The sequence below is a fragment of the Aegilops tauschii genome, chromosome 7 (assembly GCF_002575655.3).
Source record: "Aegilops tauschii subsp. strangulata cultivar AL8/78 chromosome 7, Aet v6.0, whole genome shotgun sequence".
NCBI lineage: Eukaryota > Viridiplantae > Streptophyta > Magnoliopsida > Poales > Poaceae > Aegilops > Aegilops tauschii.
The window spans coordinates 488885865-488907329 of NC_053041.3; positions in this window are offsets into that span (position 1 = coordinate 488885865).

The following is a 21465-nucleotide window of genomic DNA, read 5'->3' on the forward strand; positions in this document are numbered from 1 at the left end:
ACGTGGTTGCTCGCCGTTGGGGCGGCCGCGACACGCTTTGCTCGCGTCCGTCTGAGTGTTTTGCTCGCCATTGAGGCGGCCGCGGCGCGCTCCGTTCATCCGAGCCGGCTGTTTGCCACGTATCACACACACATCTTGTAAATTTGAACCGTTTCTGTTGTGTTCCCTAATCGAAAATAGTTCGTCCGAGTGAACCGTATGCCGTATATCACACACACTTTGATCTGGCTAACCGTTTCCGTTGCACTCCCTAATAGCAAACAGTTCATCGGAGCGAACTGTATGCCATATATCGCACACACATTGATATGGCTGCCCATTTCTGTTGTTCTGGCTCATCGCAAACAGTTCGAATGGATTAACTGTGTGCCCTGCATCGCATACGCAACTAAAATCTGAATCGTGTTTGATGACTCCGCCATCTCAAACGTTTTGCACCTTTTTTGACGGTTTTTTACATCCCCATTTGCGATTAATGCATCACACACATTTTCGTGAAAGGGTCTCTAATCGTAGTGTCGCGTTAGCAGCATCCTGCAGTAGTGAATCTTTGCTGAAAACCTGAATGCTGGCTTTACATATTTGCGACAACAAGATCAAACAGAGTTTGTAAAAGTTTTTCTTTATCACTTTCAGTTTGTCAACTGAATTGCTTGAGGACAAGCAATGGGTTAAGCTTGGGGGAGTTAATACGTCTCCATCGTATCTACTTTTCCAAACTCTTTTGGCCTTGTTTTGGACTCTAATTTGCATGATTTCAATGTAACTAACCCGGACTGACGCTGTTTTTAGCAGAATTGCCTTGGTGTTATTTTTGTGCAGAAATAAAAGTTCTCGGAATTACCTGAAAATCCGCAGAGAATATTTTTGGAATATATAAAAAATATTGGCGAAAGAATCAACCGGAGGGGACCCACCTGCTGTCCACAAGGGTGGAGGGCGCGCCCCTGCCTTGTGGGTCCCCTGGACCTCCACCAACCTCAATTCAAACTCCATATATTCACGTTCGGGGAGAAAAAAATCAGAGAGAAGGATTCATCGCGTTTTACGATATCGAGCCGCCGCCACCTCCTGTTCTTCATCGGGAGGGCAAATCTGGAGTCCGTTCGGGGCTCCGGAGAGGGGAAATCGTCGCCATCATCATCATCAACCATCCTCCATCACCAATTTCATGATATGCTCACCGCCGTGCGTGAGTAATTCCATCGTAGGCTTGCTGGACGGTGATGGGTTGGATGATATTTATCATGTAATAGAGTTAGTTTTGTTAGGGTTTGATCCCTAGTATCCACTATGTTCTGAGATTGATGTTGCTATGACTTTGCTATGCTTAATGCTTGTCCCTAGGGCCCGAGTGCCATGATTTCAGATCTGAACCTATTATGTTTTCATGAATATATTTGTGTTCTTGATCCGATCTTGCAAGTTGTAGACACCTATTACGAGTTATGATCCGCATACCCCAAGGTGACAATAATTGGGATTCTTTCTGGTGATTACCGTAGTTTGAGGAGTTCATGTATTCACTAAGTGCTAATGCTTTGTTCCAGTTCTCTATTAAAAGGAGGCCTTAATATCCCTTAGTTTTCATTAGGACCCCGCTGCCACGGGAGGGTAGGACAAAAGATCTCATGCAAGTTCCTTTCCATAAGCACGTATGACTATATTCGGAATACATGCCTACATTATATTGATGAATTGGCGCTAGTTCTGTGTCACCCTAGGTTATAGTTGTTGCATGATGAATGCCATCCGACATAATTATCCATCACTGATCCATTGACTACGAGCTTTTCACATATTGATCTCTGCCAAGTTACTTTTCCGTTGCCACTGTTACAATTGCTACAAAATTGCTACTGTTACTTTTGCCACCGTTACTGTTACTTCCATACTGCTTTGCTACTAAATACTTTGCTGGAGATATTAAGTCTTTCAGGTGTTGTTGAATTGACAACTCAGCTGCTAATACTTGAGAATATTCTTTGGCTCCCCTTGTGTCGAATCAATAAATTTGGGCTGAATACTCTACCCTCGAAAACTGTTGCGATCCCCTATACTCGTGGGTTATCAGAGGGGGAGAGAGCCCCTCCTCCTTTTTCCTTGCCTCCTAGGTGGGAGAAGGGTTCCCCCTCTGGTTTTTGGTGTCCATGGCTGTGGAGGGTGAGAACTTCTCAAATGGGATCTGACTTTCGAGGGAGGCTGTTTTTCTGGATGTTGAAATGATTCTCATCACCATTTTTTAATTTTCCAGAGATCCATAAATTCGAAAAGAAAATATGGAATTTTAGGGTGGTTGAGAAACTTCGGGTGCAAGCTTACGACCAAAGGAGGGCTTTAGAAGCTTCCTGGAGTGTCTAGGCACCGTGTCAATTTGGGTACCTAGGGGCCTAGGCCCTCTCCATGTGTGGGGCCCAGACCCCCTGGGTGTCCCTTGGTGCAAAGCTTTATAAAAAATCTAGGGGTTAAATGATTGTTTTTGCTGAAATACAAAAATACCAGAAAAGAGGAACTGACACTGGGCACCTAATTAATATAACCTGAAGCTCAGTTCTGGAGAAGAATATAACCTGCATTGATTGAAAAGGCAGGAAAGACAACTAGATCCCAATTCTATGAAGCCAAACCAGGAAAGACAACTAGGTCCCAATCCTATGAAACCAAACAAACCAAAGGAACCATAATCACTAAATTAGGCACCTAACACAGTAAATAAACCTAAAGATGTCAGCCTAAAAAAGAAGACCCGATGTACACAGATTAAGAAGACTAATTCAAATGGACCGGACTAATCTAAAATCTACATACTTTACTACATGAAAATCTACCTTATACTATTCAATTCTAGCTATACTCAAACAAAAAAATCACAAACCATATCTTTGATGCCATTGGCGTGTTTGGTAACTGTCGTGGAATTGTCACGGCAGATGTCCTCAAGCTAGGACTTAGTCGTGGAGCCATCGCCGCTAGGAAGCTTGAAGGGTTTAAACAGGACAAGGAACACGAGGGTTTATACTGGTTCGGCCCCTTACGGTGAAGGTAAAAGCCTACGTCCAGTTGAGGTGGTATTGATTAGGGTTTCGAGGACCAGGGAGCTTAACTGCTATGCTTGGCTCTCGACGAGATCTCTCTTTCCCTAAACCGCTGCCGGGTCGTCCCTTTATATAGAGAGGTTGACGCTCAGCAGCTTCTGAGAGTCCCGGCCGGCTCATAAGAGTGTCCGGCTCGGACTCTCAACTATTCTTGCCTTATACTATAAGTTCTACCATAATGACGGTTGTAACTACGAGCCTTAAGCCATCTCCGGGTCTTAAGCCCATCTTTGGCCCACCGTCTTCAAGCTTGGCACCGGGCTTCAAGTGATGACCCTTATGAGTAACCCGGCCCCACCGGGCAGGTGACTCTAAGGTTTATATCCTCAACATTAGGCCCCAGATTGATTTGAGCCGGCTCATGTCAATCTTCAATTCTTTCGACAGAAAATCTCCGGCTTACAATTGTGCGAAAGCCATAACCTGGCGTGACGTCATCCTCTAGATTCCGGGTAATCCGCCGTGACGTCATCTTCCATTAAATCCATTTTTTACTCCACCATATCTGCAACGGATCTTATCTTTACTGCCATCCCGAAAATCGAGGCGTTTTATGGTGAGATAACCGCGCCGTGGCCTCCTCGTTTCTCGCGCCCACTTATGAGCTCGCCCTTATAACTAGTCTGGCCCGATGAGCCTTCAGCCACCCGTCTTCCTCCTCGCGCCACTGTTCTTCCGCTCGAGCTCTGTTGCCGTCGCCGCCGCGGGTCTTCTCGTCCTCACCGACTCCGGCCGCTGCATCAACCTGTTGTGTCCAGAGAACGGCAGCGACCTCCGTGACTCACCAGCACCTGTAAGTCCTTGTTGCCCCGTAGAACAGATCTGCAGTAGGGTTTCTTCTTGTTCTTCCCGTGTTCTTCACCGTTCTTCGCAGGCCCTCGGTAGATTTGATTTTTACCACCCTTTTTGATCTTAGACTTGTATAGAACCACTGCGGTAGCTGTTTCACTTCCATTCCTAATGCAAATAGATCCCCTTTTACTGCATAGATGCTCCGTTCGAACCCGCGAACTCTTTTTGCGTCTGTTTTTAGGTCTAGAAACTTTCCTTTTCAGCCGACCGTTTTGATCCAAATTATTTACTGCGATGTGTGAAACCTGTCTTCACCACACTTAGTAAAAAACTGCACCTGCCGAATCATGGCGGTTTACGTTTCCGGCTTAAAGAGGCCACGCGCCGTAGAATTTTCCGGCTCATTTACAATAAGGCTGTAGACAATTGAATTACTCTCAATACCTCCAGCGGCTTAGATAACCCGATGCACTTGGATATATGTCATTAGGCCCCTCCATAAGCCGCCACTTGAAATATTGAACTGTAAATTTCCTCCGGCTTACAATTAAACCGGACATATTTCCCTTTTATCATAGGCTTCCGACTTTCACCATGCCTCCCAAAGCTCCCAAAGCACCCATCACTTGCAGTTGGATGAGGTCCAACGTCACCGACAAGACCTTAGCAGACTTTGTGAAGTCGGGTTACCTGCCCAAGAAAGACGTCATGTCCTACCGTGCCCCTGACCCATTAGAGGAGAGACCACAGCCAAGGGACGGGGAGGTGGTAATTTTTGCGGATCATATGAGCCGGGGCTTCGCACCGCCCGGCTCAAAGTTCTTCAGAGACGTGCTAAATTTCTTTGATCTGTGGCCACAAGACATAGGACCCAATTCCGTGTCAAACATATGCAACTTCCAAGTATTCTGCGAAGTCTACCTTGGAGAGGAGCCCAGCCTGCTGCTCTTCAGAGAGCTCTTCTACCTGAACCGTCAGAACGAGTGCGCCAACGGGCCAAGCTTGGAACTTGGTGGCATCTCCATTCAGTGACGGAGAGACTGCCTTTTCCCTTACGCCGAGCCGCCAAGCCACCCAAAGGACTGGAACCAGACGTGGTTCTATTGCCAAGACACGTCGCCGGCTGACGAAAGCCCGCTGCCCGGCTTTCGCCCCTCGCGTCTGGAACCAACACACCCTCTGTCAGACAAGCTAACTCAAGCGGAGCGCCAACCTCTGCTCCCCACCATTAACAAGATCAAGGCTCTCCTGGGCAATGGCCTCAATGGAATTGACCTGGTCCGGGTCTGGATCTCGTGGCGGGTGATCCCCTTGAGCCGCCGCCCCGGCTTAATGTGTGAGTACACAGGCCGGAAAGATGACCCCCTGCGACACAGCCGCAACGATCTTCCTGAAGACATTGCTGAGGACATGACCAAGGCTCTCTTGAACGAGAGCTTGGCAGACTGCGGGAGGACCGGCTTAAGCCCCTTCTGCAAGACCAACCCGGCCCCAGCGGTAAGCCGCTGATCTGAACATCTTATTTTCTCCTGTAGATAACTTTCATCCGAACCTTAAGAAATCGTCATTGTATTTTTCAGGCTGATGACAAATTCTGGAAGGTCAAATATGACCATGAGGCGGCCAAGAAGGCCAGGAAGGCTAAGAAAGCCGCCAAGAGAGCCGCTCCCCGCGAGAAGGGAAGTAGGCCTACTGCTTCAGAGCTGCTGCAACTAAGCGACAGCTCCGAGTCAGAGGTAACCCCTAAGACTGTAATCTCTTGTTTTATTTGTTGTTTATTTCTGTCCACCTTATCAATACTGTTCATCAACAGGATGACACCGGAGCAAGTAACCCGGTGGTTAAAGAGGTAATGACACTTTCCTCCGACTCGGAGCCCTTGCCAAGGCTGAAAGTCCGAAGGGTAACCCGAAAAGTAAGATTTTCACATCCTTTAGCTTATCAAGATCCTCAATTTCTTTTGAAGCAACAGATTCATGAGAGCCGGCGGCACACCCGGACCAACAAGGACGCTGACCTCTCCTCCGGTTTACCTGACGCATCGAGGAAACGCCGGACCGAGGTTATCTCCCACTTGTACCCTTTTCATCCTTTGGCGGGTGTTATACGTCAACCGCTCAATTCTTCCGATTCAAACTATCAGGAAACTTCCCCCTCCTCTGGCGACTCTATGCAATCGAACCTGCCGGCTTTCAAGACCGTGCCCGGGTAATGATGATCATCTCATGTTGTACTTATCTTTACTTATACTTTTGTACTTAACCTTTTTGTCTTTTCAGTGCCCAGGCAAAACTCAGCAAAAGGGCGAAGAAGAACAAGCCAGTCGAAGAGCCGGACTTGCCTGAGCCGGAGGCCGCAGCTCAAGAACCGCCAGTCGCCACTGTTCCTGAAACCACTGCTCCAACTGACAAGCCAATTGCAGAAACTTCTGCTAACCCGAAGGCCTCCAGCTCGGCTCAGCCGGCCGATGACCCGGATGTGGTAATCACCCAGACGGAATTTGTTGAGCCGGGGAGACCTACTGCGCTGGCCAAGTGCTCCGCTAAGGAGGAGTTGCTAGAGCGCCGCCGGGCCAATCTGGACCTCACCGAATATGCCAATCTGAGCATCGGAGAGATCGTCTCCGGCTATGTCAGTCAGGTGCACAAGAGCCGGGACTTAGAGATTGCCATGGTGAATCAGATTCAGCAGAAGTCTGAGGTACTACTCTTTTTGCTTACTGCATAGTTATCTTGTCATCCTTACCATACTCTAGCCCCCAAGTCTGCTACTTATGATATAATATGTCGTAGACTTATCTTCCGGCTTACTCGCATGAACCGGTAATTTGTAAATAGAAACGTTCGATATGCATTAGCCCCCAAGTGCCAAGTGTCTTTGCTTGGAAAGTGCTTGGGACTTTTAAAATTGTATAATAACTGTTCATACTATAACCCGGAAATTATGCAGGCTGCTGGCAAGAAGTTTGAAGCTGACATCTCCGATCTCAAGACCCGCTTGAGGACGCAAGAAACTGAGACCCGGAAGGCCAACGCCAAATTTGAGTCCAGTATTGCTGCTCAAGAGAAGCTGAAAAAGGACTTTGAAGCTGAACGGAGAACTTGGGCCGAAGAAAAGGCTACTCTAGTGAGCCGGGCCGAACAGGCGGAGAAGGCTCTGACGGAGAAAACCGCCAAGCTCTCCGGCTTAAAGCGCCACGTGTCACAGATGGTCGCCGCCATCTTCGGTAAGTATCCCACCGGCTTTCATCAAGTTTATAATCTTTATGTCTCGTAACTCCCATCATTGCCAGCGGCTTACTCTACTCTGTTAAACAGGTCCAAGAAGCGCCAACCTCAACCAAAGCTTGCTGACCAAGTTGAAGGCCGTGTACACCCTGGTGGAGCAACTCTACACCGGGTCACAGCGCGCCTTGGCCGTGGTGGCCCTATCTAATGAGGTGCCGACTCACCTGGCGGAAGTTCTTCGCCGGCTTGCCGTTCTTCCTCAGCGGGTCCAAGAGCTGCGACGGGCCTCTGCAAGAGCCGGAGCCATAGCTGCTCTAAGCCGGGCCAAGGCGTTCCTTCCAGAACTAGACCCGGCGGACATTGCCCTTGGCTACCCCAGCTTGAAGGAAGACGGCACCCCCTTCGACCAAAGGGACTTTGCAGCCTGCGTGAAGATCGTACGCCCGGTTGCCACTCTGATAGGGAACGACACGGATCTGACCAAGTATCAGCCGGGTTACGATGCAGAGAATCAGAGGATCCCCACCCCGCGTTATGAAGCCATCAGCTTAGTCCCGCCGACTCGTAAGCACACCTTTGCCCCGGAGATTGACCCGGCCGGGTTAATTGACGAGGAAGCTCAATTTGAAGCTCTGAGCGGCATTGACTGGAAATCGTCAACTTTCCAGGTCTTGGGAACAGCCGGAGGAGCGGAGAGGGATGAGCCGGAAGCGTCGACCCAGCAAGCATCTTAACTCCGTAGGCGGCTTATTTAAACAATGCTTCACCCTTTTGGACTCGATGAGTCTTGTAATAGAATAGGATCAACACTTTATTTTGCCGTGCCATCGTGCACGTGTTGAATGCTGAATTCCATTGAAGTTGCTTCCTTATATTTCTCCGGGTCATAATTTGATCATTCATTTTCCTTAAGCTCAAAGAGTTGCCTTTAACTATCCTGCATAGAAAGACAAATCACAAGTCTCTAGGCGGCTTACCGCACTGAGAATCATAGCTTTATACATATAACCCGGAATATGAATCAAAAAAGACTGGTCCTCAATTATGTCCCTTGATATACCCGTAATAACACACTTACCGGCCTGCAAGCACACTTCCGGCTTATATAACCCGGGTAATAAGGTTGGTACCTCAATTCCGGTTTACCAGTCTTAATAACGCCGATTGTGTTCGACTAGTACTGTAAATCAAAGTTAAGCCGGCAAAGTGAGACCCGCCGTGCACACTTGAAATAATCAGAAGAACTCGCTATAAATCAGAAAAACTTTAGGGGCTTCCGGTTCGAATACGACCAGAGACCCGTCCCAAAGGGGTTATGCTAGGATTCGAATGCGATCATATAGCCCCCAGTGGGTGTGGCGATGCCAATCAAGAGGGTACCAACAGCTATGTTCTCTTTGGTTCGAATACGACCCATGTTTGAACAGGAAGCCCCCAAATGACCTTAAGAATTGTTTAACGACGCTGATTCGAATACGATCCACGTCGGTTCCCAAAGGGGGTTGAACTGTGATTCAGATATGATCAAAGAAAACTCCCCAATGAGCTCCGCACGTTGCCAATCAAATGGGTATCGACAGCTATGTTCTCTTTGGTTCGAATACGATCTATGTTTGAACAGGAAGCCCCCAAGTGACTATATTGCGTGTGGCTAGATCCAAATACGATCATAAGCTGGATCCCCCTTCAAGTTATCATGTGATCTTGCAATGAAAACAACACGTTCACCTTTGGAGGAGAAAAGAGGACAGAGGTCCTGCTTTATTGCTTATCATAATATATACATGGCTTAGAGAAATATGTACATTATGAGAACCGGCGGCTCAAGTGTAATAAGGCCGAAGCTGAGCTATGTTCCACTGCCGACGGGTCTCTTCCTCCAACTTACGTGAATCTTTGTGCTCCCGAATGTCAATGAGGTAATATGACCCGTTGTGCAAATTCTTGCTGACCACAAAGGGCCCTTCCCAAGGCGGGGATAGCTTGTGCGCATCTGTTTGATCTTGGATGAGCCGGAGCACCAGATCGCCTTCTTGGAAGACCCGGGATTTAACCCGGCGACTATGATAACGGCGCAGGTCTTGTTGGTAAATCGCTGAGCGAGCTGCTGCCACATCACGTTGTTCGTCCAACAAGTCAAGAGCATCTTGGCGCGCCTATTCATTATCCACCTCAACATAAGCCGCCACTCGAGGCGAGTCATGACGGATGTCATTGGGGAGGACTGCTTCCGCTCCATAAACCATGAGGAAAGGCGTGAAACCTGTAGACCTGTTAGGAGTGGTGTTGATGCTCCACAACACGGAGGGTAACTCCTCCACCCAACAACCCGGCGTCCATTGTAAAGGGACCAAAAGCCGGGGTTTGATGCCTTTCAGAATCTCCTGATTAGCCCTCTCAGCTTGACCATTGGACTGAGGATGAGCCACTGATGAAACATCAAGTCGAATATGCTCTCGTTGACAAAACTCCTCCATGGCGCCTTTGGATAGATTGGTACCATTGTCAGTTATAATGCTGTGCGGAAAGCCAAAACGAAAGATCACCTTTTTCATAAACTGAACTGCCGTGGCTGTATCACACTTGCTAACTGGCTCCGCTTCAACCCACTTGGTAAATTTGTCAACTGCCACCAAGAGGTGGGTCTTCTTATCCTTGGACCTTTTAAAAGGCCCAACCATATCAAGCCCCCAGACCGCAAAGGGCCAAGTAATTGGGATCATCCTCAGCTCCTGAGCCGGCACATGAGCCCGTCGCGAGAACCTTTGGCAACCATCACATTTACTGACCAAGTCCTCCGCATCAGCATGAGCCGCCAGCCAATAAAAACCATGACGAAAAGCCTTGGCCACAAGAGACTTTGAGCCGGCGTGATGGCCACAATCCCCTTCATGAATCTCACGCAAGATCTCTTGACCTTCCTCAGGGGAGACACAACGCTGGAACGCTCTCGTAACACTGCGGCGATGCAACTCACCATTGATAACAACCATCGACTTAGACCGCCGGGTTATTTGTCTGGCCAAAGTTTCATCCTCAGGCAAATCTCCCCGGGTCATGTAAGCCAGATAGGGCACTGTCCAGTCCGGTATGATGTGGAGAGCCGCCACCAGTCGTGCCTCCGGGTCAGGGACAGCCAAGTCTTCCTCTGTAGACAACTTAACAGAAGGGTTATGCAGGACGTCCAGGAAAATATTAGGCGGCACCGGTTTTCGCTGAGAGCCCAGCCGGCTTAAAGCATCAGCCGCCTCGTTCTTCCTGCGATCGATGTGCTCTACTTGGTAACCCTGAAAGTGCCCAGCAATGGCATCAACTTCGCGGCGATAAGCCGCCATGAGAGGGTCCTTGGAGTCCCACTTTCCTGATACTTGTTGAGCCACCAAGTTTGAGTCGCCGAAGCACCTTACCCGGCTCAAGCTCATCTCCTTAGCCATCCGAAGACCGTGGAGCAAGGCCTCGTACTCAGCCGCATTGTTGGTGCAAGGAAACATCAATTGTAGCACGTAATGAAACTTGTCACCTTTAGGGGAAGCCAATATGACTCCAGCCCCCGAGCCCTCCAATTGCCTGGACCCATCGAAGTGAATAGTCCAATATGTGTTATCCGGCTTTTGTTCGGGCACTTGTAGCTCTGTCCAATCATTGATGAAATCCACCAAGGCCTGAGATTTGACAGCAGTGCGGGGCACGTATCTCAGACCATGAGGTCCGAGCTCTATAGCCCACTTAGCCACTCTCCCTGTGGCCTCTCTGTTTTGAATGATATCTCCAAGGGGGGCAGAACTGACCACAGTGATGGGGTGACCCTGGAAATAATGCTTAAGCTTCCGGCTTGCCATGAACACACCATAAACAAGCTTCTGCCAATGCGGATACCGCTGCTTGGACTCAATGAGTACTTCGCTGACATAATAAACCGGTCGCTGAACCAGATGCTCCTTACCCTCTTCCTTGCGCTCCACCACCACGGCCACACTGACGGCTCGTGTGTTAGCAGCCACATACAGCAATAAAGGCTCCTTGTCAACCGGAGCAGCAAGGACTGGGGGCTCGGCCAGCTGTCTCTTCAAATCCTCAAAAGCAGTATTAGCTGCATCATTCCAGACAAAGTCATCAGTTTTCTTCATCAACTGATATAATGGCATGGCCTTCTCCCCCAAACGGCTTATAAAACGGCTTAAAGCAGCGATACGACCCGCCAGGCGCTGGACGTCGTTTATACACGCCGGCTTAGCCAGGGAGGTGATGGCCTTGATCTTCTCCGGGTTAGCTTCAATGCCTCTGTTAGAAACCAAGAAACCCAAGAGCTTGCCTGCAGGAACACCAAAAACACACTTGGCCGGGTTAAGCATCATCTTGTAGACCCGGAGATTATCAAAGGTTTCCCTCAGATCATCTATCAAGGTTTCCTCCCTCCTGGATTTAACCACAATATCATCCACATAAGCATGAACATTGCGCCCAATCTGGTTATGAAGACAGTTCTGCACGCAACGCTGATAAGTCGCCTGTGCACTCTTGAGTCCAAAGGGCATAGACACATAGCAGAAGGCTCCAAAGGGAGTGATGAACGCCGTCTTCTCCTGGTCCTTAACTGCCATTTTAATCTGATGATATCCAAAATAAGCATCCAAGAAACTGAGGCGCTCACAACCCGCCGTAGCATCAATGATTTGATCAATACGGGGAAGGGCGAAAGGATCAGCCGGACACGCCTTGTTCAAGTCCGTGTAGTCCACACACATCCGCCAGGTGCCGTTCTTCTTGAGTACGAGCACCGGGTTAGCTAACCACTCTGGGTGAAAGACTTCAACAATAAAACCGGCCGCCAAGAGCCAGGCCACCTCTTCACCAATAGCTTTCCGCCTCTCTTCATTAAACCGCCGAAGGAATTGCCTGACCGGCTTAAATTTCGGATCAACATTGAGAGTGTGCTCAGCGAGTTCTCTAGGTACACCTGGCATGTCAGAAGGTTTCCATGCAAAAATGTCCCTATTCTCACAGATGAACTCGATGAGCGCGCTTTCCTATTTTGGATCCAGATTGGCACTGATGCTAAACTGCTGAGATGAATCACCTGGAACGAAATCAACAAGTTTAGTCTCATTAGCCGACTTAAATTTCATTGCCGGCTCATGCTCCGTAGTCGGCTTTTTCAGAGAGGTCATATCTGTTGGGTCAACATTGTCCTTGTAAAACTTCAACTCCTCTGTTGCGCAAACAGATTCTGCATAAGCTGCATCACCTTCCTCACACTCCAAGGCCACCTTCCGGCTGCCGTGAACCGTAATGGTCCCATTATGACCCAGCATCTTGAGCTGTAAATACACGTAACACGGCCGTGCCATGAACTTGGCGTAAGCCAGCCGCCCAAATATGGCATGGTATGGACTTCTTATCTTGATCACCTCAAAGGTCAATTTTTTCACCCTGTAGTTGTGCTCGTCTCCAAAGGCCACTTCCAACTCGATCTTGCCGACTGGATAAGCCGACTTACCAGGTACCACACCATGGAAAATAGTGTTCGACTGGCTGAGGTTCTTATCAATCAATCCCATACGACGGAAAGTCTCATAATAGAGGATGTTGATGTTGCTGCCTCCATCCATGAGCACCTTAGTGAACTTATATCCTCCCACCTGAGGAGCCACCACCAAGGCCAAGTGACCCGGGTTATCCACCCGGGGAGGGTGATCCTCCCTACTCCATACTATGGGCTGCTCAGACCATCGTAAATAGTGTGGAACCGCCGGCTCAACAGCATTCACAACCCTCTTATGAAGCTTCTGATCTCGCTTACACAGGCTGGTGGTAAATACATGATACTGTCCACCGCTAAGCTGCTTTGGATTGGTCTGATAACCCCCCTGCTGCTGTTGATGGCCCTGGCCAGACGGCTGATTAAAGCCCCCTTGACCATTCTGAGGATTAGAATTTGAGCCGCCGCCCGGGCCATGAAAGCCGCCAGCGCCTGAGCCACCGCCCAGGCCATGAAAGCCGCCGGCGCCTGAGCCACCGCCCGGGCCATTGTTGCCGTTAAAGGCATTGGAATTCTTAAAAGCCTTCATGATTGCACAGTCCTTCCATAGATGAGTAGCTGGCCTCTCTCTAGAGCCATGCCTTGGACAAGGCTCATTCAGCAGCTGCTCCAGCGTCGGGCCTGACCCGCCGGCTCGGGGAGGTGGCCTCCCCTTGCGTTGCTGGTTATTACCCTGTGAGCTGGCGTTGGCCACGAACTCTAGGCTGCCGTCGGCTTTGCGCTTGCCACCTCCTTGGTTCCCCGGGTTATGCTGAGGACCCTTGCCATTGTCGTTCTTCTTTCCCTTCCCTGTCCTTTCATCATCTGAAGCGGGGTCCTTGGTACTATCAGAGTCGGCATACTTGACGAGAGCCGCCATCAGCGTACACATATCATTACAATCACGCTTGAGCCGCCCGAGTTTCATCTTCAGGGGCAGAAAGCGACAATTCTGACCCAACATTAAAACTGCAGAGCCGGCATCCATCTTATCAGATGAATGTATTATCTCCTTAACCCGGCGAACCCAATGTGTCGTAGACTCACCCTCCTGCTGCTTACAGTTAGTCAAATCCATAATTGACATAGACTGCCTACAGGTATCCTTGAAATTTTGGATGAACCGGGCTTTCAGCTCAGCCCAAGACCCGATGGAATTCGGTGGTAGCCCTTTCAACCAAGTGCGGGCAGTCCCATCCAACATCATGGTGAAGTACTTGGCCATTGCCGCTTCGCTGACCACCAGTAACTCCATGGCCATCTCGTAACTCTCGATCCAGGCCCCGGGTTGTAAGTCAGCCGTGTAGTTAGGCACCTTCCTAGGCCCTTTGAAGTCCTTGGGTAGACGTTCATTGCGGAGAGCCGTCACTAAACAAGGGACACCTCCAGTCCTGGTAGAGATACCCGCGTCGACGGAAGTCGTCGGATAAACCGGGGGAGTCTGGTAAGCCGTCAACTGAGGCACCTGCTCCGCCTCTTGCCGCGCTCTGTCTTGGTCTGCTGCGTGAAAGGCTTCGTTATGGGCCGGGCCATGGCCAGGGGGCGGGTCATGGCGTCGGACATTACTTGAGCCGGTCGCTGAGACCATGTGTCTGCTGTAACTCGGGCTCCGGCCTGGACGAGGGGTCGAGTGGATCCTGTCCCGGCTGTAAGAGTACGCCTCTTGTTGCGCCAGTGCTGTCTGAAGGAGTTCCCTGACCCGGCGGGTTTCAATAGCCGTCGGAGAGTCGCCGTCAATTGGGAGGGCCGCCAGCCGTGCCGCTGTGGCGACCATGTTCTCCAGCGGGTTAGCATAATGACCCGGCGGTATTGGCACATACTGAGGCGGGGCAGGGTTCACCCGGGGAGGGCCCATCACTTGTGGCTGAACAGGGGTCCCAGACCCGGGCACTATGATCCCTGGCGGGTTACTAGACCCTGCACCTGGCGTGTTGAAGAGGTTTCGAGGATCGTAAACCGGAGGGAGTCGAGATTGGGCCTTTTGATGCCTCCTTCTCATGATCTCATTGGACGCGTTCTGATCCATCGTGAGCCGGAAGGACTGCGCCTGAATCAACTGAGTTTGGGCGTCGGGAGCCACCCTCTCCGCAGCCATCCTGATCCCTTCTGCTGCCAGATCCTCTTTGGCTTTCACTATATCTAACTTCAGCTGCGCCACCTCCGCGTCATGCTGAGCTTGATCCGCCGGGTCAACCGCGGCGGTCAACAGGACCGTCATCTTGTCCGTGAGATCCATCAACACCTGAGCCGGCGAGGGCACCGGGTTTCCCGCCCCAGTGGCAGGGTTCTGAACAGGCTGCGCACCGGCCATGAAGATTCCAACCAGGCTCGGCGGCTCAAACGGGTCCAGAATACTGTCACCATCGGAACAACCCATGAGCCTGCCATCTTGAAGTTGATATAACGAGTTTGACTCATCTGTGGACGACTCGCCGTCAGAGCCGGCGGCCGTCTCATCACCAGATCCAGGTCCATCAGAGAGCCCTCCATGGATACATCCCACGAAAGCATGCTTCAAGGCAGGCAGGGCCCGGGCGGGTCGTGCGCGCTGAGCCGTCTCGATGAGATCGGCGCAGAGATCCGGCTCAGGGCCCGGCTCACCAATCTTGCCAATGAAAACATGAATTCCGCCGAAGGGGACCCGGTATCCGTACTCAATTGAGCCGGCGTCGGGGCCCCAGCTTGCATCGTCGATGTAGAGCTTGCCTCGACGACTCTTAGTCATCCGGCCCACAGCGTATCCCTTGAGCCCTTCGAAGCTGCCCTTCAAGAACTCAAATCCACCGTGCGCTGGCCCCACGGTGGGCGCCAACTGTCATGGAATTGTCACGGCAGATGTCCTCAAGCTAGGACTTAGTCGTGGAGGCATCGCCGCTAGGAAGCTTGAAGGGGTTAAACGGGACAAGGAACACGAGGGTTTATACTGGTTCGGCCCCTTACGGTGAAGGTAAAAGCCTACGTCCAGTTGAGGTGGTATTGATTAGGGTTTCGAGGACCAGGGAGCTTAACTGCTATGCCGGGCTCTCGACGAGATCTCTCTTTCCCTAAACCGCTGCCGGGTCGTCCCTTTATATAGAGAGGTGACGCTCAGCAGCTTCTGAGAGTCCCGGCCGGCTCATAAGAGTGTCCGGCTCGGACTCTCAACTATTCTTGCCTTATACTATAAGTTCTACCATAATGACGGTTGTAACTACGGGCCTTAAGCCATCTCCGGGTTTTAAGCCCATCTTTGGCCCACCGTCTTCAAGCTTGGCACCGGCCTTCAAGTGATGACCCTTATGAGTAACCCGGCCCCACCGGGCGGGTGACTCTAAGGTTTATATCCTCAACAGTAACTTCCATAACACAACATAAGACTTGCATGACAGCAAAGAAATCAGCAGGGCACTAGTACAATGTCAAACAGAAGCATCAAATAAAACAAGGAAAAGCATAAAAGCACCAAGAATCCATGTGCAAATGAACATAAAATCCTAGGCCCTAGCAGGATCTAGGCAAGGAACACAAAGAACGCACCTATAATCCACACACAAAAAACAAGAAAGAAAAGTAGGCCACAAAGATCCAACCAGGAAATAAGACTCTCCCAATAACAAAGCAAGAAAGAGATGCACTCATTGGCCAGTCCGCACACCAATTCTAAGGAAAGCACAATAGACTAAATCTAACAACAACTCCATACAGGCAAGACGAGGAACATATACCGCGGCACAAACATAAGCCTAGGTCTGGAGCACAGAGAAGGAGGAGGGAAGGTGTTGGCCTGGAGATCCTTGGATGAAGACACGACAAGCTGACATAGATCAAACGTCGAATTGACCAGTGAATTGACCAAAAGAAGTAGGATCTACAAACAATGGACCAATATGCAACAAAACCAAAGTTATAGCTTCTACGCTTGTTCGCATGCAGCAAAAATTAAGACGTACGGTGGAGAGTACATAGCAATCTGCTTCGGCCGGCCGGTGGTGGTGCTAGAGAAGACGACGCCTACTGCTGCGACAACCATGATTGTGATAGCGATCGTTCACTACGGTCCAATCTTGTTATGGCTTTATTTTATTTATATGCGGCGATTCTAACTAAAGGCCTAATTAGGTATTTGAGTTCGTCGCATGAGCTAAATAAACCAGCTAATACATGAACCTTGATAGATCTTATCTTGTGGATCTCAAGAAGGAAGCCTTAGCCCTTACCAAGCTTCTTCCAAACATTATTAGTGAAGATCAGAAGACAGGCAAATGAGGTGGCTCATTAGATAACTAAGTTTTAGTTTTGCCACATAAAAAATTCTGTTTTTATCATTTAACCACTCGAGGACGAGTAGAGATTAAGCTTGGGGATGCTTGATACGTCTCCAACGTATCTATAATTTTTTATTGTTCCATGCTATTATAGTATCAATCTTGGATGTTTTATATGCAATATTATATCCTTTTTTTGGGACTAACCTACTTACCGTGTTGTTTTTGTTTGTTTTTGGCTTTTCAGTAATCAATATCAAACAGAGTCCAAACAAAGAAAAAAAACTTTGGATTAATTTTTTCTGGACCAGAAGGGACCCACGAAGGTTCGAGAGAAGACCAGAAGAGCCACGAGGGAGCGACAAGCTCTCTAGGCACGCCCCGGGGTGGGGGTGCCCCCAGGATTGTGGGACCCTCATGGCACCTCTTGACTAAATTCCACCTCTATAAATTCTCAAATATTTCCAATATACCAGAGAGCCACCCGAAATACTTTCTCCGCCGCCGCAAGTTTCTGTTTTTCCGCGATCCCGTAATAGGTCAGATGGCCTTCTATGTAATAGTTTTCCGCCCTACATGGCAAATGCGGTAATAAACGACTGTATTAAACTTTTTAATTAATTCATACATGGGGTTTTTTCAAAAAAAATCAGGTAATCCTATTTGATAACCTCTAATAATTTGAAAAAAATACTGGATAATCCACATCTGCCGATATTACCGATACCATATTTGCCGGAGTAAAACAAAATCCATATCCACATCCATATTCGATGAATTCATGCAAATACATAACATATCCTTAAAGGCAGATGCAGATTTGAAATAAAAATTATCCGTACAATTTACATCCATACTTGCGTGCTCCCACACCCAAGAAAATGACCAGAGCCCTCCAAATTGGCGGTTCCTGTTCCGCGCGTAGCTCGTTGTATATAGCCAACTAGCGTGTAACCCCCGCTCGTCTATCTACTGTATGGGCCGGCCCAGTCTAGTTTATTTTCCACCGGGTTTTGGAAGGTTTTCCCTGAACCTTTTTCTATATTATTTTCCCTGCTTTTTCTTCTGAATTTTCTATCTAGTTTTCCCCTTTTCTTTCTCTTTCTCTTTTTCTGTTTTCTTTTTATTTTAAAATTTATTTTTTATTTTCGTTTTCCTTTTTTTCAAGGTCTTTTTTATTTAATTTACCCTTTATTTTATATATTTTACATTTTATTTTGCTAACATATTACAAATTCGTGAATATTTTTGGAAATCATGGACATTTTGAATTCAATTGTTTTGCAATTGCGAACATTTTCAAAAAAATTATAATTTTTCAAACTTGCAAATATTTTCAACAATTTCACTAAAATAATTTTTTTATTGTTTTTGAACTTGGTGAACATTTCTTGAATCAATCAACTTTTATTCAATTTTATGTAACATTTTCGAAAATTCAATAATATATTTTTCAAATTTTTAACACATTTTATAATTTCATGAATACCTTTTGAATTCCCGATTTTTATTTAAAATTAGCAAACATATTTTGTTTCCCAAACATTTTTTTAGTATGCAGATTATTGTTTCAAAATCATGAACAATTTTGGAATCCACGAATTTTTTATGACTTTCCAAACTTTTTTCAAAATCATGAACATTATTTTAATTCACGTACATTTTATTATTTCTCAAACATTCTTTTGCAATTTTTGTTATATTTTTTTGTAAATATGTTTGCAAGATAATAAAAACGTGGAAATAAAGTTAGGTGCTGTTTTATAAAATAATACTTATGTTAGCATAGAGAGTATGGAAAAGTAGTGGTAGGACTTACGAAATTGTCCCAGTCAATTAATAACAAGATCGATAATCATTATTGCAATTTTATATGAGGAACATGCATGAGCTAACATACTTTCCATATTTGAATCGTAAGGGGAGCAGAGGGTGCGCGTTCCCTCCCCTATTTGGCGTGCAGGTCGGAGGTCTAGGGAGCTCCTATTTTACGCTGTAAGCGTCGGTTCTCGTTGACGGCGCCCGCAGGGGAAGTGTGGCAGGTCGGCCCATTTGACTTTTGTTTTTCTGGTTTAAACTTCAAAAATTGTTGCGCGGGAGAAATTCGAGCACACGATGTCCACCTTGATTCCCAAGTGCACTAACCAACTGAACAGACAATAAGTTGAGATATTGTTCTTTCCCTTTTCGCTTTTATATACTTTCTCCACCCGACTATTTTTTTCTTTTTTCGTTGTGATTTTTCTGGTCCGATTTGTGTTTTGGTTTTCTCCCTTTTTTTTCTGTTTCTTTACTTTCATCCTTTTTTCTTTATTTTTTTTCCAAAATGCACAAATTTTTTTCAAAATCGATGAACTATTTTCAAAATTGATAAACTTTTTTCAAGTTTGTTGAACTCTTTTGAAATTTGGTGAACTTTTTTCCAAAATTCTTGAACATTTTATCAGTTTGATGAACTTTTTTTAAATTGATGATCTTTTTTTCTGTTCGATGAACTTATTTTAAGTTGATGAACTTTTTTCAAAATTTATGGAAAAAGCTCATCAATTTTTTAAAAAGTCTATCAATTTTGGATGGCCGTCGGATGAATTCATGGTTCATGCAGGTTTCAAAGATGAGTTTGATGCATACGTATAAAATTTACGGAAAAAGCTCATCAATTTTTTAAAAAGTCTATCAATTTAGAAAAAAAGTTTATGAATTTAAAAAAACACGCATTAAAGAAAACAAAAAAGATGAAACAAAAAAGGATAAGAAAAAAAGAACAAACCGAACTGAAGAATGAATAAAAGAAGAAAGCAAAGTATCTTCGCAGTAGCGGGGCGATGCCCTCATGGTTAGAGTGGAACCCTCACAACGAGGGATCGCAAGTTCGTACCCTGTTCATTAAAAAGCGAGGCACAAGCTTAACGAGTCGAAGTATCAAGCGCTCATTAAACTCGCGAGCTACGAGCTTTTGGTCCAACCCTAACTTGAAGCGCAAAAAAGGATATGCCGAAGGTCTCCTCCAAACTCCAAAGGCACGCGTTGATTAGTCCGAAGAAGGCGTTAATCACTAGTTGAAGAGTACTCGTTGCAAAGATCACTCCAACTCCCCTGGTTACGACAAGTGGCACACATGCAGCTCCTCTCATCGCCGATCATCCCGAATGCCGTCTTGAGCACCCCGCACGGCCGCCGCGACGCGATCGCCTCCACCTCGACGGCGAGGCAGGAGTAGAGCGCCTCGAGCTCCGCGAAGCCCCTCCGCTCGTGGTGGCGCCTCGCGGCCCTGTCAGCGGCGCGATGCTCCCGGCACCTCGCCCTCGCCGCCAGCGTGTCCGCCACCGTGCCCTCCCAGAGGCGCTTGGAGAGTTTGTAGACCCTCATGTCGTCGTCTGTGACGGGGACGGTGCCGCGGGAAGGCGACGACGGCAGGCTGATGTCGTCTTCCTCGGACAGACGGAAGAGATCGCGGACTTCGTTTCTAGCATGAGAATCTTATATTTTATGCCTCATCCTCTCCTTTTGTGACTAGGGTTTGAAGATTTTTTGAATGCTCTCCTTCACCTCCGAGGATTACCGTGTTACCAGCTTGTTCTCCTTGCCGTCGGAGGTTGTTAATGGTGAAACATCCACCGTGTTTTGCGTTGGAGCAGCTCCTGTTGTTCAGATCATAACTTTTCAATCTTAATTCTTGGTGGAGTTGGGGTCTGGTGGGCTAAGCGGCAAGTGCGGTCTCGAGGAAGACGCCGACAGCAAAGATGCAACCGAGACGGGCAGCCGGAGCTGTGCAAGAATTCAAGCGGCGCAGCTCTTAAAGCTCATCAAGTTATAGTTACACGTGACCTAGATGATACACGAACACATATCACACATGGTCGACTTTTGCAATGGCCAACCCAATCATGGATGGACCCACCAGAAAAAAACATTCCATGGATTGATGGGTTGTCATTCTGCTAGCGCTAATTAGTTGTATGACCCTTCTGCTATGGATTGATGGATTGTCGTTCCGAGAGCATGAACAACCTGTTTGGTAAACACTTAGGCAGGGGAATGGGAGTTTGCACAAGGGTGTTTATGAAGGGATTAGTCATGGGAAGTAGATTTTTACTCCCATTCCCTTGTTTGGTATATGATGGGAATTAGCGTGGGATAAAACTCTGCTCACGAATTAACAGGGTACCCCTGGGAAGAAATAGGTGGGAATTGGCTTCCTCAACTCCCATTCCCCTTCCTACTTAAACTCCCATTCCCTTTAATCAAACAGTGGACTTTTAATCTCCTCACCCCTCAACTCCCATTCCCCATCTCGAATTCCCCCGAACCAAACACGCTGGAAGGGCATAGGGAGAGAGAGAGAGATTTCATACGTAATCAGTCTTATGTAATCAATGTAATAGAGGTGGCAGTTTTTTATTGGGCGAAATTAGAGGAGGGAGGCCCACCCAATTGAATTCATGGGGGTGGAGAGATAAATTAGGAAGTTTATGTATCCGTCAACAAAAATTAGGAAGTTTACGTATCCGTCAAAAAAAATTAGGAAGTTTAGTAAACGAAGAACGTTGGTGTGCGTAGCTGTAGCATTTTTGGATTTCATAGAAGAG